The following is an 18,023-nucleotide window of genomic DNA, read 5'->3' as shown; positions in this document are numbered from 1 at the left end:
TTCTTGTCTCACATTCCTCATCGTTGGTATCTGTGTGTGTGTGTGTGTGTGTGTGTGTGTGTGTGTGTGTGTGTGTGTGTGTGTGTGTGTGTGTGTGTCTGTCTGAATTTCTATACCTGTAAACCACTATTCCTGTCTGTCTGGATAACTTGAGATCTAAAAAAATATATAACAAAATGAAGATAAAGAGCTTAAGAAAAACGTGGCCTTCCCCCAAACGCTGAAGGCACCAAAAAGAAGCCCCGGGGGACCCCAGGTGGCCGGCGGCTCCCAGGGGACGGGGTCGATCTGGTTAAAGGTGACGTGACCCATTAACCTGTTGCCCTCTGGTGCGGATTGCCTGAAGGAGGAGGAGGAGGAGAAGGAGGAGGAGGAGGAGGGTGGATGGTTAAGGTGGTTGATGTAGGAGGTGGAGGTGGAGAAGACGAAGGTGAACGAAAACGAGGGTGAGAAGCAAAAGAGAAGAGAAAAGAAGGAACAAAAGGAAGAAGAAACAGAAGAAGCGGAAGAAAGTTAAGAGTAAAGATAAGATGAGTTCAAGAAGATATAGGAGGAGGGAGACAGGACGAGATGAAGGAAAAGGAAGAAGAATGGAAGCAGAAGGACGTGAAGGAGATGAAGAATGTGACAGAGGAGGAGGAAGAGGAGGAGGAGGAGATCAAGAACGAGCAGGAGGAGAAAGAGAAAGAAGAAGAGGAGGAGATGAAGATTGAGGAAGAAGAGGAGGAGGAAATGAAGTTTGAGCAAGAAGAACACGAGAAAGAAGAAGATGAGGAGATGAAGATTGAGGAAGAAGAGGAGGAAGAAATGAAGTTTGAGCAAGGAAAACAGGAGAAAGAAGAAGATGAGGAGATGAAGATTGAGGAAGAAGAAGAGGAGGAGATGAAGATTGAGCAAGAAAAACGCGATAAAGAAGAACAGGAGATGAAGAACAGACAGGAGGAAGAGGAGAAAGAAGAAGAGATGAAAATTGAGCAGAAAGGAAAGGAAGAAGAAGAGGAGAAAATAAAGAATGAGAAGAAGGAAGAGGAGGAGGAGGAGCAGCTTGTGATGATCCAGAAAAAAATATAAAAAACGAAGAAAAAAAGAGAAGGCGTAGAATGTCTTGAAGGAGGCTGAAGATTGTCGGCAAAGAGGCACAAATTGATCTTCATGGGTGATAAAAGAGAGAGAGAGAGAGAGAGAGAGAGAGAGAGAGAGAGAAGCACAGATAGAAAATATTAATAATTCAGACTTTGGTATAATCTCATTCGTTAATTCAATCTCTTTCGGTTCCGCGGGAGGAAAAAAAAAAGTTTCATGTTCCAGGGAAATTAATTTAGATGCAAGACTTTTTCCTTTTTCTTTTTCTTTTTCCTCTTTCTTAATGTCAGACAGGGAAAAGAAAGAAGGTTGAGAGTGACAGCAACAACACAAAACACACACACACACACACACACACACACACACACACACACACACACACACACACACACACACACACATACACTTTTTTGTCTCCCTTTATTTTCTACGTTACATTCAAAGACATAATTTTATCTCCTTTATCTCCCTCTTTTATATCTTCTTTTCTCCCTTTTTCTCTCTATCTATCTTTATCTATTCTTATCTTGTTTCCACACTTCCAAACCGCTTCCATTTCTAATCATAATTTTTCCCTTTATTTTCTCGTTATTTTCATTCCTTTCTATTTTAACTTTTTTCCATTGTCATTCTCATCTTCACTGTCCTGGTTATTTTCATGGTATCTTATTTCATCTATTTCATCATCCTCTTTATTATTACCTTCATTATCCTGTTTGTTTCCACCGTGTTCAAATTTCGCCTTTTCAATATCATTCTCATTTTATCCTCGTTATTTTCGTGGTAATCTAATCCAACTTCTTTATTATCATCATTATCTTCATCATTATCATTATCATCTTCATTATCCTATTTGTTTCGACTGTATTCATATTTCACCTTTTCATCATCATCCTCATTTTATCCTCGTTATTTTCGTGGTAATCTGATTTAACTTCTTCATTATCATCATCAATCATCATCATTCTCATCATCCTCTTATGCAGCTGCCGCCTCACTTGCCTCCTCCGCTGTTGTCTCCGGAAGCTGCTCCTCTCGATGTCATTCCCTTGTTTTGCATCTCATTTAGGTGGAATTGGGAAACTTGTTAGGGCGAGGTGGGGATTTTCTTGGACTTTTTTTTCTTACGATGTTCTAATTATTTTGTTTTATAAGTTATGTTCATTTGTTTGGGTTTAATTAGTGTACTTTTTTATGGAGTGAGTTTCGCGGAATTAAGGAACTAGATATTTTTTAGGTTAACTTTTTTTTCTTGTTACAGCGAGGGAGTGATTTTCTTGGACCCTTTTTCTTCTTACGATGTTCTAATTATTTTGTTCTATGAGATATGTTCATTTGTTTGGGTTTAATTAATTTACTTGTTATGGAGTGAGTTTTGCGGAATTAAGTAACTAGATATTTTTTAGGTTAACTTTTTTTTCTTGTTACAGCGAGGGAGCGATTTTCTTGTACCCTTTTTCTTTTTACTATGCTCTGTTTTGTTGTTGTTGTTGTTGCAAGTTATGTCCATTTGTTTGGGTTTAATTTACTTGTTATGGAGTGAGTTTTGCGGAATTAAGGAATTAGATATATTTTAGGTTAACTCTTTTGTCTTACTGTGTTCTAATTATTTTTTCGTTGCAAGCTATGTCCATTTCTCTGGGTTTAATTTACTTGTTATGGAGTGAGTTTTGTGGAATTAATTAATTAGATATTTTTGGGAGTAATTGTGTCTTTGTTGTTGTTTTTTTACTTGGTTTCGTAACATTAAATTCCTTCTCTATTTTTGCTTTCTGTTATTACATATTTTCTGGTGTTGCTCATGTTTTTTTTAAAGTTTTCATTTCTTTTAATTCATGTTTTTTTAAAGTTTTCATATCTTTTAATTCATATGTTTTTAGGTCATCACATCTCTCAATTCATATCTTTTTTTAGGTTTTCTTATCTTTTAATTCAAATGTTTGTTTTTAGGTTTTCATATCTTTTAATTCATGTTATTTTAAGTTTTCATATCTTTTAATTCTTAGGTTTTTTTCTTTTTAAGGTCGATTGGTGAGAGCCTTAGTTGTTTTTTGGAAAGTTCTAATTAGTTTTGATTTCTCATTTGTCTTTGTCTTGTTTTCCGTCTGAGTACAAACTTTAATAATTACTTTTATTCCATTAAAGTTTTTTACGAGAGTTGTCTGATTTGCATTTGTTATGAATATTTTAATTAAGAAAACACCCATGAAAAAGCACATCATTTTACAGCGTCATTATATTTTGCCAGTCCATGGAATTCCCTTTTTAACGATTTGCATTTGTTGTGAATATTTGAATTAGAGAAACACCCTTTGAAAAGTGCAGCATTTTACATCGTGTCATAATATTATGCCGTTTATGAAATTCCCCTTTTAGAGAAGAGGATTAACATAAAAATTCATGTAAATTTTTTTTATTCCGTGTTGTCGAATCGAGGAAACTATTATATGAACAGTCAATGCATTTAACTATATTCTGTGCCATTCAGTTTTATGATTCATGCGAACACGTTTATTTTTTTATTTTTTTTATTGGGAAACACGCCCACGCTGCCAAAATATACGTGGTGGAGTAAAGAAAACCACCTCGATGGCAAAACAAAACAAAAGACCACTGAGTATTGCTTCTATAAAACTAAAGTATGCGCAGGGATGTTATTTCTCACACCAACTATATACCCAAAGTATCGATGACAAAGAAACTCACCTAACCAGTAAAAGTATTGAATTCTCCATCCCTAAAGCTATGAATGTAGGAGCTGTATCATATCCTCTCCTCCTTTTACAGCTTCTTCGCTACTAGTAAAAGTATCCCTAGAATTACGACTGTAGGAGGTATTTTTATAACCACTCCTTTTCCTTTTACAGTTTCCCCACCTCTAGTAAAAGTATTGAAGTTTTTGTCCCTAAAACTATAAATGTAGGAACTATTTAATAACTCTTCCTTCTTTTCCTTTTACGGTTTCCTCACCACCAGTAAAAGTGGGCTAATGAATTCTCCTGCCCCTAAAACCACGAATGTAGGAGTTTTTTCACTACCTCTCCTCTTTCTTTATAGTTTCTTCACCACCAATATAAGTAATGAATTTTCTGCCTCTAAAATTACGACTGTAGGAGCTTTTTCATAACCTCGCATTCTCCTTCTTTACAGCACACCTTACGGCTTCTCCCTCTCCTGTTGCTGTGTCGAGCCTGGACGGAAGGAGGAAAAGAGGTCAGTGAACTCTTTAAAAAGTTGATTGCGTTTCTGTTTTTTCAACCTTGTTTCGTATTCCGTTAAAAGGGGAAAGGTTACGAAACGGTCCAGTCCGCTCCACTGTAAAGGATGATGATTTTTTGAAGGTTATGGCTTTTTTTGGCAACAGCAACAACAACAGCAGAATGGAGAGGTCAGTATCCTTTTGTTTGCTGTTGTTGTGTTGTTTGTTTATTTGTGTTCGTGTGTGAGTTTTTATTCTCCGAGTCTTCACAGAATTCATCACCCTAAATACTTTTAGGTGAATTTCGCCTTGTCTTCCTTTTTTTTCTTCTTTCCATTCTCTGTTTGGGCCTTTGATTCTTTCCTTTCTTTCTTCTTTCGTGCATTCATATTTTTCCTTCTTTTTTCTCTTGCTTCCTTCCTTCTTTCCCTCCTCTCCTTCTTTTTCCCTCCTCTCGGATCTTCTCCTTCACCGCTAACTTTTTCTCTTCGATTCCAGTACTCTCCTCTCCTTCGTCCTAACCTTCCTCTACCTCCTCTTTCTAGTCTTTTCCGTTTTCATATCCCTTTTCCTCTTCTTCCTCCTCCTCCTTGCTGTTCTTATTCATTTCCTTTCTTCCTTCATTAATTGTACTTCCCTGCCCTTCTCTCACTCTACCTCCTCTTTCTAGTCTTTTCCTTTCTCATACCCCTTTTCCTCTTCTTCCTCCTCCTCTTCGCCCTCCTCCTCCTCCTTGCTGTTCTTATTCATTTACTTTCTTCCTCCATTAATTGTACTTCCCTGCCTTTCCCTCACTTTTCCTCCTCTTTCTTCTTCTTCCCATCCCGCCAACTCACTCACTCACTCACACTCACTCACTCACTCACTGCAAACGCTCCAAACACTCTGTCACATTAGATTATGCTCTTTCATTGTCGTTTGTTAAGTGAACTGCTGTACCACTAGTTAGATTATATGAAAGATCCTTGCCTTCTTCTTCTTCGAGAGAGAGGAAGAATGTGGAGAAAAAGGAGCAGAAGGAGGAGGAGAAAGAGAAGGAGGGAATAGAACAGAGGTCAAGTAGTTGGGTTAGTCTTTAAAACAATTTGGTATTTGCTCCTTTTTCTTTTTCCTTCTTCTTCCTCCTCCTCCTCGTCCTCCTGCTCCTCCTCCACTGCCCTCCTTTTCTCCGCATTCTTGTTTAGCTTTTGTATTGTACGCGATGTTTTGTTGTTGCCTCACTCTTAAACACCAAGCTTTGTCCTCCAACGAGCCATTGAATCTCTCTCTCTCTCTCTCTCTCTCTCTCTCTCTCTCTCTCTCTCTCTCTCTCTCTCTCTCTCTCTCTCTCCTTCATAACAACACATTTTCCATTATTCTGAAATTCTGCCTCTTTTTTTCTCTCTCTCTCCCTCTTTATCTCTTTTTCACTCCTCCTTCCATTTATTTGTTCTCCAGTTTCCTCCTTTCCTTCTTTTCTTTTCATTCCCTCATTCCTTTCCTCCGTCGCATATCTCTCTCTCTCTCTCTCTCTCTCTCTCTCTCTCTCTCTCTCTCTCTCTCTCTCTCTCTCTCTCTCTCTCTCTCTCTCTCTCTCTCTCTCCTCCTCCTCCCATCCTTCCTTCTCCTCCTCCTCCGCCGTATCCTTTAACTCGTCAAATTATTCTTCGTCTTCACGCGTTTATCTTCCCCACAACTTCAAGAGACCTCATTTAATTCATCTCCCCCCTCCTACCCTTCCCCCTTATCCCTCCATCCCTCTCCCTTCCTAGAAAAACAGTGTCCCGTTGATTTGTGGTCCAGAGTCGTGTAATAAAAGTTATGGCGTGGAAAGTTTCCCCACATAAAAACAAGTGCTGGAGTTTCGGAAGGCCTATGGAGCAATTATCGAAGAAAAATAACAACGTAAGGAAACGGAATGGGAAGGGAAAACTTATTAAGGGACGGGGAAAATTATTGAATAGGAGGAGGAGGAGGAGGAAGAAGAGGAGGGTGAAGGAGATAAGGGGAAGACTAGTAAGAGGAGGTAGAGGAACATGAGGAGGAAAGGAAGAGGAGGAGGAGGAGGAGGAGGAAGAAGGGGAGAGTGAAGGAGAGAAGGGGAAGACTAGTAAGAGGAGGTAGAGGAAGAGGAGAAGGTAGGAGAGGAGGGAAAAAGGAGAAGAAGAAAGAAGTGGAAAATTATGAAGAAGAGAAAAACACAAAACAGGGATAAGATAAGGAAGAGGAAGTGGATAAAAATGAGAAAGGAAAAGAAAAACAGAATTGAAAGATGAATGAAAAAGAGAAGAGGAAGACAAGAGGACAAGTGAAGGAGGAGGGGAAAACGAAGAGGAGGAGGAGGAGGAGGAGGAAGAGGAAGAGGAAGAAGACGTAAATGAGGATCAGGAAGGAGAAGAAAAAACGGTAATGGACGATGGAAAAAAAAGAGGAGAGGAGGGTAAGAGGAAAAGAGAGGAGTGAGAGGGAAAGAGGAAGAGGAAGAGGAAGAGGACGTAAATGAGGATACGAAAGGAGAAGAAAAAACGGTAATGGTCGATGGAAAAAAAGAGGAGAGGAGGGTAAGAGGAAAAGAGAGAAGGAGTGAGAGGGAAAGAAGAAGAGGAAGAGGAAGAGGACGTAAATGAGGATAAGCAAGGAGAAGAAAAAACGGTAATGGTCGATGGAAAAAAAGAGGAGAGGAGGGTAAGAGGAAAAGAGAGAAGGAGTGAGAGGGAAATAAGAGGAAGAGGAGGAGTGCAGGAGGAGGAAGAGGAGGAGGACGTAAATGAGGATGAGCAAGAAGAAAAAACGGTAATGGTCGATGGAAAAAAAGAGGAGAGGAGGGTAAGAGGAGAAAAGAGAAGGTGTGAGAGAGAAAGAAGAGGAGGAGGAGGAGGGGGAAGAGGAGGAGGAAAACTCAATAATACCGTTATTATGTCCGCACTGGAGGGAAAATTCTCAACTAATTCCTCCTGAGAAGCCTTTCAATCTTATTAAGAAGTGTGTTTTACCTCCCACCTGCCAGCGACACAGAGAGAGAGAGAGAGAGAGAGAGAGAGAGAGAGAGAGAGAGAGAGAGAGAGAGAGAGAGAGAGAGAGAGATAATTACTTTATATAATCTCATTTTCTTCCAACGATTTTGTTTTCCACGTAAACACACACACACACACACACACACACACACACACACACACACACACACACACACACACACACTCAATGAATAGAAGAACAGTGTCAAACAATTTACAGCATTTAAACTAGACTTGGGTGGTACTTTCTCTCTCTCTCTCTCTCTCTCTCTCTCTCTCTCTCTCTCTCTCTCTCTCTCTCTCTCTCTCTCTCTCTCTCTCTCTCTCTCTCTCTCTCTCTCTCTCTCTCCCTTTCACTTACCTTGTCACTCACTCACTCACACTCTCCATCTTAAGTGTTAGTGGGCCACTCTCCCGGTATTTTCGTGGTCTATTGAATTTTGCACAGTGTCCCCTCGTAAAGACCTAAACGGTATTCTTCGCGTGTGTTTTAGGAATTGGTGCGTTTCTTTAAGTGTGTGTGTGTGTGTGTGTGTGTGTGTGTGTGTGTTCCCACCTCCCTCCCTTCCTCCTCCCACACACACATTTCCTTCTCTTTTGTCTCTTTCATTCATTCATTCTTCTCTCTCTTCTCTTTTGTCAACCTTTTCACAGCTTCTTTTGTCCTTTTAAACTGTTCCCGGTTCTTCCATCTCCCTCCTTCTTCTCTCCCTTTTCCTTTCATGCCTATCCTCCTCCTCCTCCTCCTCCTTCTACTTTCATACCTCTTCCTCCTTCTCCTTCTCCTTCCCCCAACCCTCCCTTTCTGTCCTCCCTTTAAAAGTAATTGAATTAATCCACCTCGAGACGAATTACCACGCCGCACAAGGGAGATAAACAACCTAAAACAAGAGGAGGGTACTGGGACGCGAGGAGAGAGGGAGGAGGCTTGTAGGGAGGAAGAGGGAAGGGACTCTGAGGCAGGATGATGACAAATAGCATGGAGCTTTATAGGGAGAAAAGAGAGAGAGAGAGAGAGAGGGGAGGTACTAGAAGGCAAGGAGAGGAGGGATAAGCAGGAAAGGAGAGTTCTGAGAGGCAAGGAGACTGGGAATAAGGAGAGTTGTAGGGAGAAAGGAGAGAGAGAGAGGGAAGGTATTAGAAGGCAAGGAGAGGAGGAAATAGGACTTAAGGAAGGTGCAGGGAGGTAAGAAGAGGATTAATAACGAGGGTTGGAGGGAGAGAGGAGAAAGGGAGGGTACTGGAAGGCAAGGAGGAGAGGAACAAGGAGAAAAGGAAGGTGCTGAGATTCAAGTACGGAAGGAATAAGGAAGTTTTTAATAAGGAAGGAGAGAAAGAGAGTACTGAAAGGCAATGAGGAAGGGAATGAAAGAAGAGGATAGAAGGAATAAGGAAGTTTTTAGGAAGGAGGGAGAGAAAGAGAGTACTGAAAGGCAATGAGAAAGGGAATGAAAGAAGAGGACAGACGAAATAAGGAAGTTTTTAGGAAGGAGGGGGAGAAAGAGAGTACTGACAGGCAACGAGCAAGGGAATGAAAGAAGAAGGGAATATTGTTATTAAGTAAGAAGAGGAAAGAAATTGAAAAAAAGGCTGTTGAACGAAAGAAACGAGGACTATCATATTTTTTGCCCTTCAGCTTCTTCGTTTACTTAGAAAAAAGATGAATCAAGAAGGTTTAGGGAAGGTAGGAAGAGCTGAGGGCAAGGAGATAGTTTAGAGAAAATTGTTATTAAGAAAGCAGATGAAAGAAATAAAAAAAAGTTATTGAAATGACAGAAAGAATCGAGGACTACAGTTTTTTGCCCTTCAGCTTCTTCGTTTACTTATAAAAAAGATGAATCAAGAAGGTTTAGGGAAGATAGTTTAGAGATAATTAGTGTAGAAGGAAGGGAATTAGGTGCTGGGAAGGAGCTATGACAGGAGACGATGTATTATGCAAAGGTGTGGGCGAAGCGGGACAGGTTGACGTATTGGTGGACAGGTGAGGTTGTAATTAAGGAACGCTCGTCGCTAATTGTCGCTCCGGTCATTGTTCTCTGCCTTTTCTTTTGTTTGAATTGCACTTGGGTTCTTTATTTCTGCTGTCGATGTTTTTTTTTTCTTTTCTTTTTTTCTCTGCTTGTTCGATTTTTTTTTTTTTTACTGTGGCTATTGTGTGATTTGTTTAAGGACACACACACACACACACACACACACACACACACACACACACACACACACACACACACACACACACACACACACACACACACTTGTACTTCTTTTTCCACTCCGAAACTCTACGGAGACGCTAATCCATATTTAATTAACCCTTTATCGCGCTTAAAACACACACACACACACACACACACACACACACACACACACACGCAAAGACAAACTGAAAATGGATTCTTCGCATTTTTAACCCTCGCGGCCTTCCCTCTTCTCCTCCTATCCTCTTCGATCTCCATTCTCTTTCTCTTCCCCTTCGCCACCTCCTTCTGTGTCCCCGTCATCCCAATAGCCTTAGGGAACCCACGTTGACAGCATCGGGCGAGGCAGACGGGGAGGGGAGGGAGGCGAGGAGTGGGCGGCGCGGCTCTTAGGGAGGGTTCCGCAAGGGGCTTATGTTGTCTCTTCTTCTTCGGGGATTTGCGGTGCCTGACCCTATCTCTCTGTTTCGCTCACTCGCTTTGTATCCGTGTGTTTGTTCTGGCGTGTGGTGTGATGTCTGGGTGGAGGAAGAGGAGGAGGAGGAGAAGGGGAAGGAAAAAGAGGAAGAGGAGGAGTAGGAGAAGGTATTAAGAGGAGACTGTAGGGAAGGAAAGATTTTAGAAGGTGAAAGAACTGAGGTAGAGGAAGGAAAAGAAAGAGAAAAAAATAGATGACAAGTCCGGTATTCGGCATCAGAAGAGAAGGAAGATGTGTTAAAAGAATGATGATGAGGAGGAGGAGGAGGTATTAAAAGCAGACTGTTGGGAAGGAAAGATTTTAGAAGGCGATAGAACTGAGGTAGAGGAAGGAAAAAGAGAGAGAAAAATTAGACGACACGCGCGGTATTCGGCATCAGAGGAGAAGGAAGATGTGTTAAAAGAATGAGGAAGAAGAAGAGGAGGAGGAGGAAGATGTATTAAGAGGAGACTGTTGGGAAGGAAAGGTATTAGAAAGTGAAAGAACTGAGGTAGAGGAAGGAAAAGAAAGAGAAAAATTAGATGACACGCGCGGTATTCGGCATCAGAGGAGAAGGAAGATGCGTTAAAAGAATGAGGAAGAAGAGGAGGAGGAGTTGGAGGTATTAAAATCAGAGTGTTGGGAAGGAAAGATTTTAGAAGGTGAAAGAACTGAGGAAGAAGAAGGAAAAGAGAGAGAAAAAAATAGATGACACGCTTGGTATTCGACATCAGAGGAGAAGGAAGATGCGTTAAAAGAGTGAGGAGGAAGAGGAGGAGGAGGAGATGTTGAGAGGATATTGTTGCGAAGGAAAGGTTTTAGAAGGCGAAAGAGAGCTGAAGAAGACGTAGGAAAAGAGAAAGAAAACATTTGACACGTGTGTTATTTGACATCAGAGAAGAAGAAAGAGGAGGAAAAAAAAACATGGAAAGGTATTTGGTGATAAGCCTGAGGAAGAGGAAGAGGAAAATAAAGAGCAAGAGGGAGAGAGAGAGAAAAGATGACACGTGTGAGGAGGAAGAGAAGGTGAGAGAACAGATAAAGAGGAAGAGGAAGAGGAGGCGTTAAGAGGAAACTATTGGTAGGATGCTTGCATGTCAGAGAGAGAAAGACAGAAAAAGTTGACAAGTTGGACCTTAGACTATAGAAAAGCAGGAGAAAGTAAATGATAGACCAGAGGAAGAGGAAGAGGAGAGGAGGAGGAGGAGGAGGAGGAGGTGTTGAGAGGAAACTATTGATAGGTGAGAAAGAGAAAGAAGAGGAGAAATAGGAGGTAAGAGGAGAGAGAATAGAAGAGGAAGAGGAAAGGAGGAGGAGGAGGTGTTGAGAGGAAACTATTGATAGATGAGAAAGAGAAAGAAGAGGAGAAGCAGGAGGTAAGAGAAGAGAGAACAGAAGAAGAGGGAGAGGAAGAGAACATTCGGTGTTGAGAGGACTCGTTTGGTAAGGATGTCGGGAGATGCGAAAACAGAGTCAGAGAGGAAGGGAAAAGAAGAAAGAACAGAAGAAGAGGGAGAGGAAGAGAACAGGCGGCGTTGAGAGGACTCGTTTGGTAAGGATGTCGGGAGATGCGAAAACAGAGAACAGAGTCAGAGAGGAAGGGAAGAGTGACCCATGAAAGGCGTCGAGTATATACATAGCGAAGGGATGAAAGAGAAGATCTGAAGGAGATGAGGAAAAAGAACGGACGGGTGGGAATGAAGGTGTCAACGCTACAACAACTCCTGGAAACGGGAATGAAGCAGATAAACAAAGAGAGAGAGAGAGAGAGAGAGAGAGAGAGAGAGAGAGAGAGAGAGAGAGAGAGAGAGAGAGAGAGAGAGAGAGAGAGAGAGAGAGAGTATAAACAATGGCTCAAGCGTGTGTGGAGGCGAGACTGAAAGAGAAAATAATTGAACCAGCGGAGTATTTTAAACGCACGACGATGGGTGTAAAAAAAACAAGCAAAGTAGACGAAAAAATTAAAGGGATACACGATTTAGATTTCAAAAGCTGAAAGGAAATAGAAAAAAAATAATACTAAATCTTGTAATGCAAAAAGAAATCATGCGAAAAGAACTAAAGATTGGACAAAGTATAAGAAGAAGTAACTGTCAGAACACTAAAAATAACTTACGACAGCAAAAAAAGAGAATAGCCAAACAGAATCACACGTGCAAGAACTTGAGTAAAAGAAAAAAAAGTAGACGGAGAAAGAAGTTGAAAAATACCATCATAAATAACTCAATTCCCTACAGAGATTAGTTTGTTCTTAAAAAAAAAATAGTTTGAACCAGAAATTATGCAAAGAGAAACAAGTGAAAAATAACATAAATAACTCAATTCCCTGCAGAGATTAGTTTGTTCATAAAAATAAAATAGTTTGAACCAGAAATTACACAAAAAAGAAACAAGATAAAAAAACCACATCATAAATAACTCAATTCCCTACAGAGATTTGTTTGGTCATAAAAAGTTAGTGCCACAAAATAAATAAATAAAACTTTGATTAAATAAGGAAGTACCAGACAGAAGTTAGGGTGAAGTTAACCGAGGCGAATTTAGCGACAAGAAGGATCGATGAGATGATAAAATTAGAATATAACGAAGGAAAATGGAACCACAAAATATATAAATAAAACCTTGATTAAATAAGGAAGTACCAGACAGAAGTTAGGGTGAAGTTAACCGAGGCGAGTTTAGCGACAAGAAGGATCGATGAGGTGATGAAATTAGAATATAACGAAGGAAAATGGAACCACAAAATAAATAAATAAAACCTGGATTAATTAAGGAAGTAGCAGACAAAAGTTAGGGTGAAGTTAACCGAGGCGAATTTAGCGACAAGAAGGATCGATGAGATGATAAAATTAGACTTTAGCGAAGGAAAGAGAGGTCAAGGCAGAGGTCACGTAAACACCTGAATATTCGCCTGTGTTTCTATTGTCTGTGTGTTACTTTGTCTTTGTTTTTGTCGTCGTCATTAAATCGTCCTTTCAAGATATATTAAAATAGGTCAAAACAACGATTAATGAAAAGGTGGATATTTGTCGGTGTATTACTTTGTCCTTGTTTTTGTCGTCGTCATTAAATCGTCCTTTCAAGATATATTAAAATAGGTCAAAACAACGATTAATGAAAAGGTGGATATTTGTCTGTGTATTACTTTGTCCTTGTTTTTGTCGTCGTCATTAAATCGTCCTTTCAAGATATATTAAAATAGGTCAAAACAACGATTATTGAAAAGGTGGATATTTGTCTGTGTATTACTTTGTCCTTGTTTTTGTCGTCGTCATTAAATCGTCCTTTCAAGATATATTCAAATAGGTCAAAACAACGATTAATGAAAACAGCTGTGTATTACTGCGTCTGTCTTTCCCTCGTCTGTATTAACTCCTCGTATCCTCATTTCAAAATAAATTAGAAGAAGCCGAAGTTGGTCAAATGAGCGACTAACGAAATCAGCTGAATATTCGTATGTGTATTATTACGTCTGTTTTTCCCTCATGTATTAAATCCTCCTTTCCTCCTTTAAAAATAAATTACAAGAAGCCGAAGTTGGTCAAATGAGCGACTAACGAAAACAGCTGATTATTATTAGTCTGTGCTTTGCTTCGTCTATTTTTCCCTCATCTGTATTAAATCCTCCTTTCCTCCTTTCAATATAAACCAGAAGAAGCCGTAGTAGGTCAAAACAGAGCTCAAAGAAAACAAGTAAATATTCGTCTGTGTTTCTTCCTTCACAAAACTCGAATGCTTTCAAAGTGGGAGTTTTTTGCCCTCTTTCTTTCGTTTTCTTCTTCTTTCTTTTCGTGACAGGAATACATTGTGGACCTCAACTTCTCTACCATTATTTTGTTTGTGTTCAGTTTAGTTTAATTGCCTTATAGTTTGTACCTTCCTCTGCCCTTGAAAAATACAAAAGAAACACAAATTAGACGACGAATAAAACTCCAGCAAGAAAGAAACACTAACTAAGCCACACCAGCGAAGCGAAGTGGAGGAATGATCGTGAAATATTAACGCAAATCAAAGTGCAATGACCCTCACTACGCACCTGCCCGTCCGCCCTCAGCTGCCCTCACCTGCCTCCCACTCCCCAATTACCACACCTTTGTACCCCGCTGCGTCTATTTTTACCGGCGTTTCAAGGTGGGCCTCGTTAAATTTGTACGTGACGGGCCTAATGCAAGTGACACGTATTTACAAAGAGCTTCAAACATATTCTCAATTGTAAATGTTTTGTGTGTGTGCGTCGGGGGGCTTGTGTGTGTGCATGTGTGTGTGTGTGTGTGTGTGTGTGTGTGTGTGTGTCTCATTCCACGCACCAACGGGCTCTGATTACCGCTACTGTGTTGTTCCCCCCCCTCCCCCCCGTAAACACACACACACACACACACACACACACACACACACACACACACACACACACATCACAGGCAACCACAACACCCATCACAAACACCTGCAAACGGATAATATTTTCTTCCATTGTATCGTAATTTTTCAACCTTTTTCTCGAGTCCATTATTTTCTTTTTCTTTTTTTTTTACGTCTTATTTTCTTATCGCCCTTCCCTTTCGGTGTTGCTTTTTTTCTTTCATGATTTTTTTTCAACTTTTTTTCTCTCCCGTCATCTGCCAACTCTTTTCACCGACCTTTTTCCTCCGCTGTTTTCCTCTTTTTTTTTCTCTTTTCTTCCTCTTTCGTCTGTCAGTGTTTTTCTTTCTCCTTCTTCCCTTCCCCTCCTCCTCCTTTCTTTTTCCTGGTCTCTTCTCTCCCTTCTTTTCCTCACTCTTCCTTTTCTTTAAATTCTTACCACTCCTTTTTTTTCCTTCTTTCTCTTACCCACTCTTTCTCCTCCTTCCTCCTTCCCTTTCCTCTCTGTCTTCTTCTTTTCGTTTTCTCATTATTCTCTTTCTCCTTTTTCCTTCCGCCTCCGATCTTTCTCCCTCTTTCGTCTTTCCGCTCTCCTCTTTCTCCTCTCGTCTCCTCATTCTTCTCTTCTTTCTTTTGCCGTCTCCCTTTTCTCCTTCTGATTCTTTTTCTCTTCCACATTTTTCCACCCTTTCCTCACCCCACTTATTTCTCTCTTTCTTTTATCTTTCCAGCGTTCTCTTTCTCCTCTCGTCTCCTCTCTTCTAAGCTTTCTCTACTCCTCTCCTCTTCCTCTGCTCCTTTCGCCGGTCACGTCAGCTTAAAATTTTAAAGGCTGTCAGGTTGCGAAGTATTTTCAGCCTCATGTGTGACGTATTTTCGAGTCGTGTGTGAGGTGGGGAAGGAGGGGGAAGGGGAGGGAAGGGGGAGTGGGGAGGGGGAGGAGGGAGGAGGAAGGAATGGAAGGAGGGAAGGGAGGGGAGTGAGGTGTGAGGAAAGGAAGGGAAGGGAAGGGTAAGGAGGGGGATGGAGAGGAACGGGTGTGAGGTGTGAGAAAGAAGAGGGAAGGGAAGGAAAAGGAAGGGAAGGGTAGGAAGGGGGATGGAGAGGAAGGAGAGTGAGGTGTGATAAAGGGATGGGAAGGGAAGAGAAAGGAAGGATAGGGAGGGGGATGAAGATGAAAGTTACGTGCGTGGGGGGTGAGGAAGGGAAGGGGGAGTGGTGTGGGGAGGAAAGGGAAAGGAAGGGTAGGAAGGAAATGGAAAGAAAGGGGGAGTGTGGGTAAGGGGTGGGGATGTTCAAGGGGGGAAAGAAGGGAGGTTAATTGAATGAGGGGGGTACGGAGGGGTAGGTAAAAGGGGGGAAGGGTCTGATGGCGTGGGTGGGGAAGGGGGTACTTATGGGGAGGGGGATGAAGGGGGGGGAGTAAGTTGTTTGTCACGGCGCAGAGTCATTAGTTTTGTAAGTTATCCGCGTTATATTTTTCTTTACTGTTCTTTTTTGTTCTTTTTTTCTTCCTTTTTTGGGTGTGTGAGTACAGAGAATGATGCCTCGTGTCTGTGTCCCTCTCCTCTCTCTCTCTCTCTCTCTCTCTCTCTCTCTCTCTCTCTCTCTCTCTCTCTCTCCTTTATTTTCACATTTTTTTCCCTCCTCGTTACAGTGTGTGTGTGTGTGTGTGTGTGTGTGTGTGTGTGTGTGTGTGTTTTGCCTGTCACCACCAGAGAGCTTAACATACCACACACACACGCACACACACATATTATACACCCACACATTCCCCCTTCCCACACACACACACACACACACACACACACACACACACACACACACACACATACACATTCAGTATCCTCCTCCTCTCCCCCCCACACACATACACACCTACACCCTCACACCTAACAGGAGCACCTAACTTAATTACCACCCTTCCTCCCTTGCCGCTACCCACCTGAGGCCTTGGCGCGGACAGGGCGGGGAGGGGCGCGGAGATGCCTCAAGGGACCGTAACTCTATTAGAAAAGGGGAAGAGGAGAGTCTGCTGAAAATAATGGAAGGAGGAGGAAGAGAAGGTGGAGGAGGTGGAGGTGTAGGTGGAGGAGAAGGCAGTATAAGCAGAGGGACAAGATAATGAGGTAATTAAGACTAGTAACAGTGCGCTCTCGAGGGGGTCGGAATCTTTGGCAGCAGGAGAAGAAGTAGTATCAGCAGTAGTAGTAGTAGTAGTAGTAGTAGTAGTAACAGTAGTGGTTGTAGTTATAGTAGAAAGTAATAGGAGAAAGCTTAGAAGAGAGGAGAGAAGAGGAGAAAGACAAGAGAGGAGACGTAAGGATAAAATGAGGAGTGGGAGAACGAAAGGAGGAAGAAAAGTGGAGAGTGAAAGAAAGGAAAAGAATAGAAAGAAGGAGAAACAGAAGTAGCTGTAGTAGTAGTAGTAGTTGTAGTAGTAGCAGTAGCAGGAAAGGCATCAGTACCCGTAGGAATTGATAGTCTCAGAAACTCAAGCAGACATTTCCTGATGCTTGAAACGCAATGAAGATAATTTGATGAGGGAGCGGAAGGAAAAATTAAAGGGGGAGAGTAATATCGAGGGAAGGGGAACGTAGAGAGAGATAATGAACGTCGCCATTATCAAGACCTTCCCTTCACGAGTGTTAGAAGGGAAACAGGGGAGAGGAAATCAGAAAATGAGGTACTTGTATAAAAGAGAAGGAGGAGGAGCATGCTTATAGGAGAGAATGTGGATGTGGATCGTTAGAAGGTAATTGAAAAGCGTTAAAAAAGAATGATTGAGTGAGTCTTAGAAAAAATAGGAGGAAATCAGAAAATGAGATGATTATATAAAACAGAAGGAAAATGAAGGTTACAGAAATGGAAAACGGATGTGAGTCGTATGAACGTAATTAAAAAACAGCGTAAAAATGAATTAATTAATGAGTCTTAAAAAAAATAGTTTGGAAATACACGGACTCCTCGTGACGTGAGAAATAAAAAGCAAAATTAGAACATGAGATAGTTATATAAAGGAGAAGGAAAAGCAAGGTTGCAGGAAAAAAAAGGATGTGGGTGTGAGAAGGAAATTTAAAAAGCGTTGAGAAAGAAAGAGTGATTGAGCCTTAGAAAAATAGGTTGGAAATTCATGGACTATTTAGCAAAATTAGAACATGAGATAGTTATATAGAGGAGAAGAAAAAGGAAGGTTGCAGGAAAGAAAGCGAATGTGGGTGTAAGAAGGAAATTTAAAAAGCATTGAGAAACAAAGAGTGATTTAGCCTTAGAAAAATAGCTTGGAAATTCGTGGACTCCTCATGACGTGTGAAATGTAAAGCAAAATTAGAACATGAGATAGTTATATAAAGGAGAAGGAAAAGCAAGACTATCGGAAAGAAAGAAGGTAATTTAAAAAGTGTTGAGAAAGAAAGAGTGAATGAGTCTTAGAAAAACAGTTTGGAAATTCATGGATTCTTCGTGATGTGAAAACTTATTAAGCAAATGAAATTGAAGGAAGGTGAGATTTGATACCGAAGAAAGATAAAAATGAAAGAAAAAGTGTGTTCATTATAAGAAAACATAGAAATTAGTGGATTCGTGACGTACAAAGCAAATATTAAGTTTAGCCAAATTATGGTGTGAGAAGATAACGAGGAGGGAAAATGCAAGAGTGTTAATTATAAGAAGAAGAAGAAGAAGAAAGAGAAGTTATAAGGAGATTTAAAAAGCGTAAAAGAGGAATGAAAGAGTGA

General features: G+C 40.9%; 1 protein-coding gene across 2 annotated transcripts in view; it reads left to right on the top strand.

Annotated features, from left to right (window-relative positions):
* The window catches only part of LOC127002445 (UDP-glucuronosyltransferase 2A3-like), a 271,862-nt gene that overhangs the window by 112,235 nt on the left and 141,604 nt on the right, over nt 1-18,023 (top strand). For both annotated transcript variants that reach the window (XM_050868421.1, XM_050868433.1), the window contains exon 3: nt 4,234-4,296. The gene's annotated coding sequence lies outside the window, so the exon portion shown is untranslated. The remainder of the gene's footprint in view (nt 1-4,233; nt 4,297-18,023) is intronic.

This window comes from Eriocheir sinensis, chromosome 2, assembly GCF_024679095.1.
Source record: "Eriocheir sinensis breed Jianghai 21 chromosome 2, ASM2467909v1, whole genome shotgun sequence".
NCBI lineage: Eukaryota > Metazoa > Arthropoda > Malacostraca > Decapoda > Varunidae > Eriocheir > Eriocheir sinensis.
This window is presented reverse-complemented; position numbering and strand designations above follow the sequence as displayed.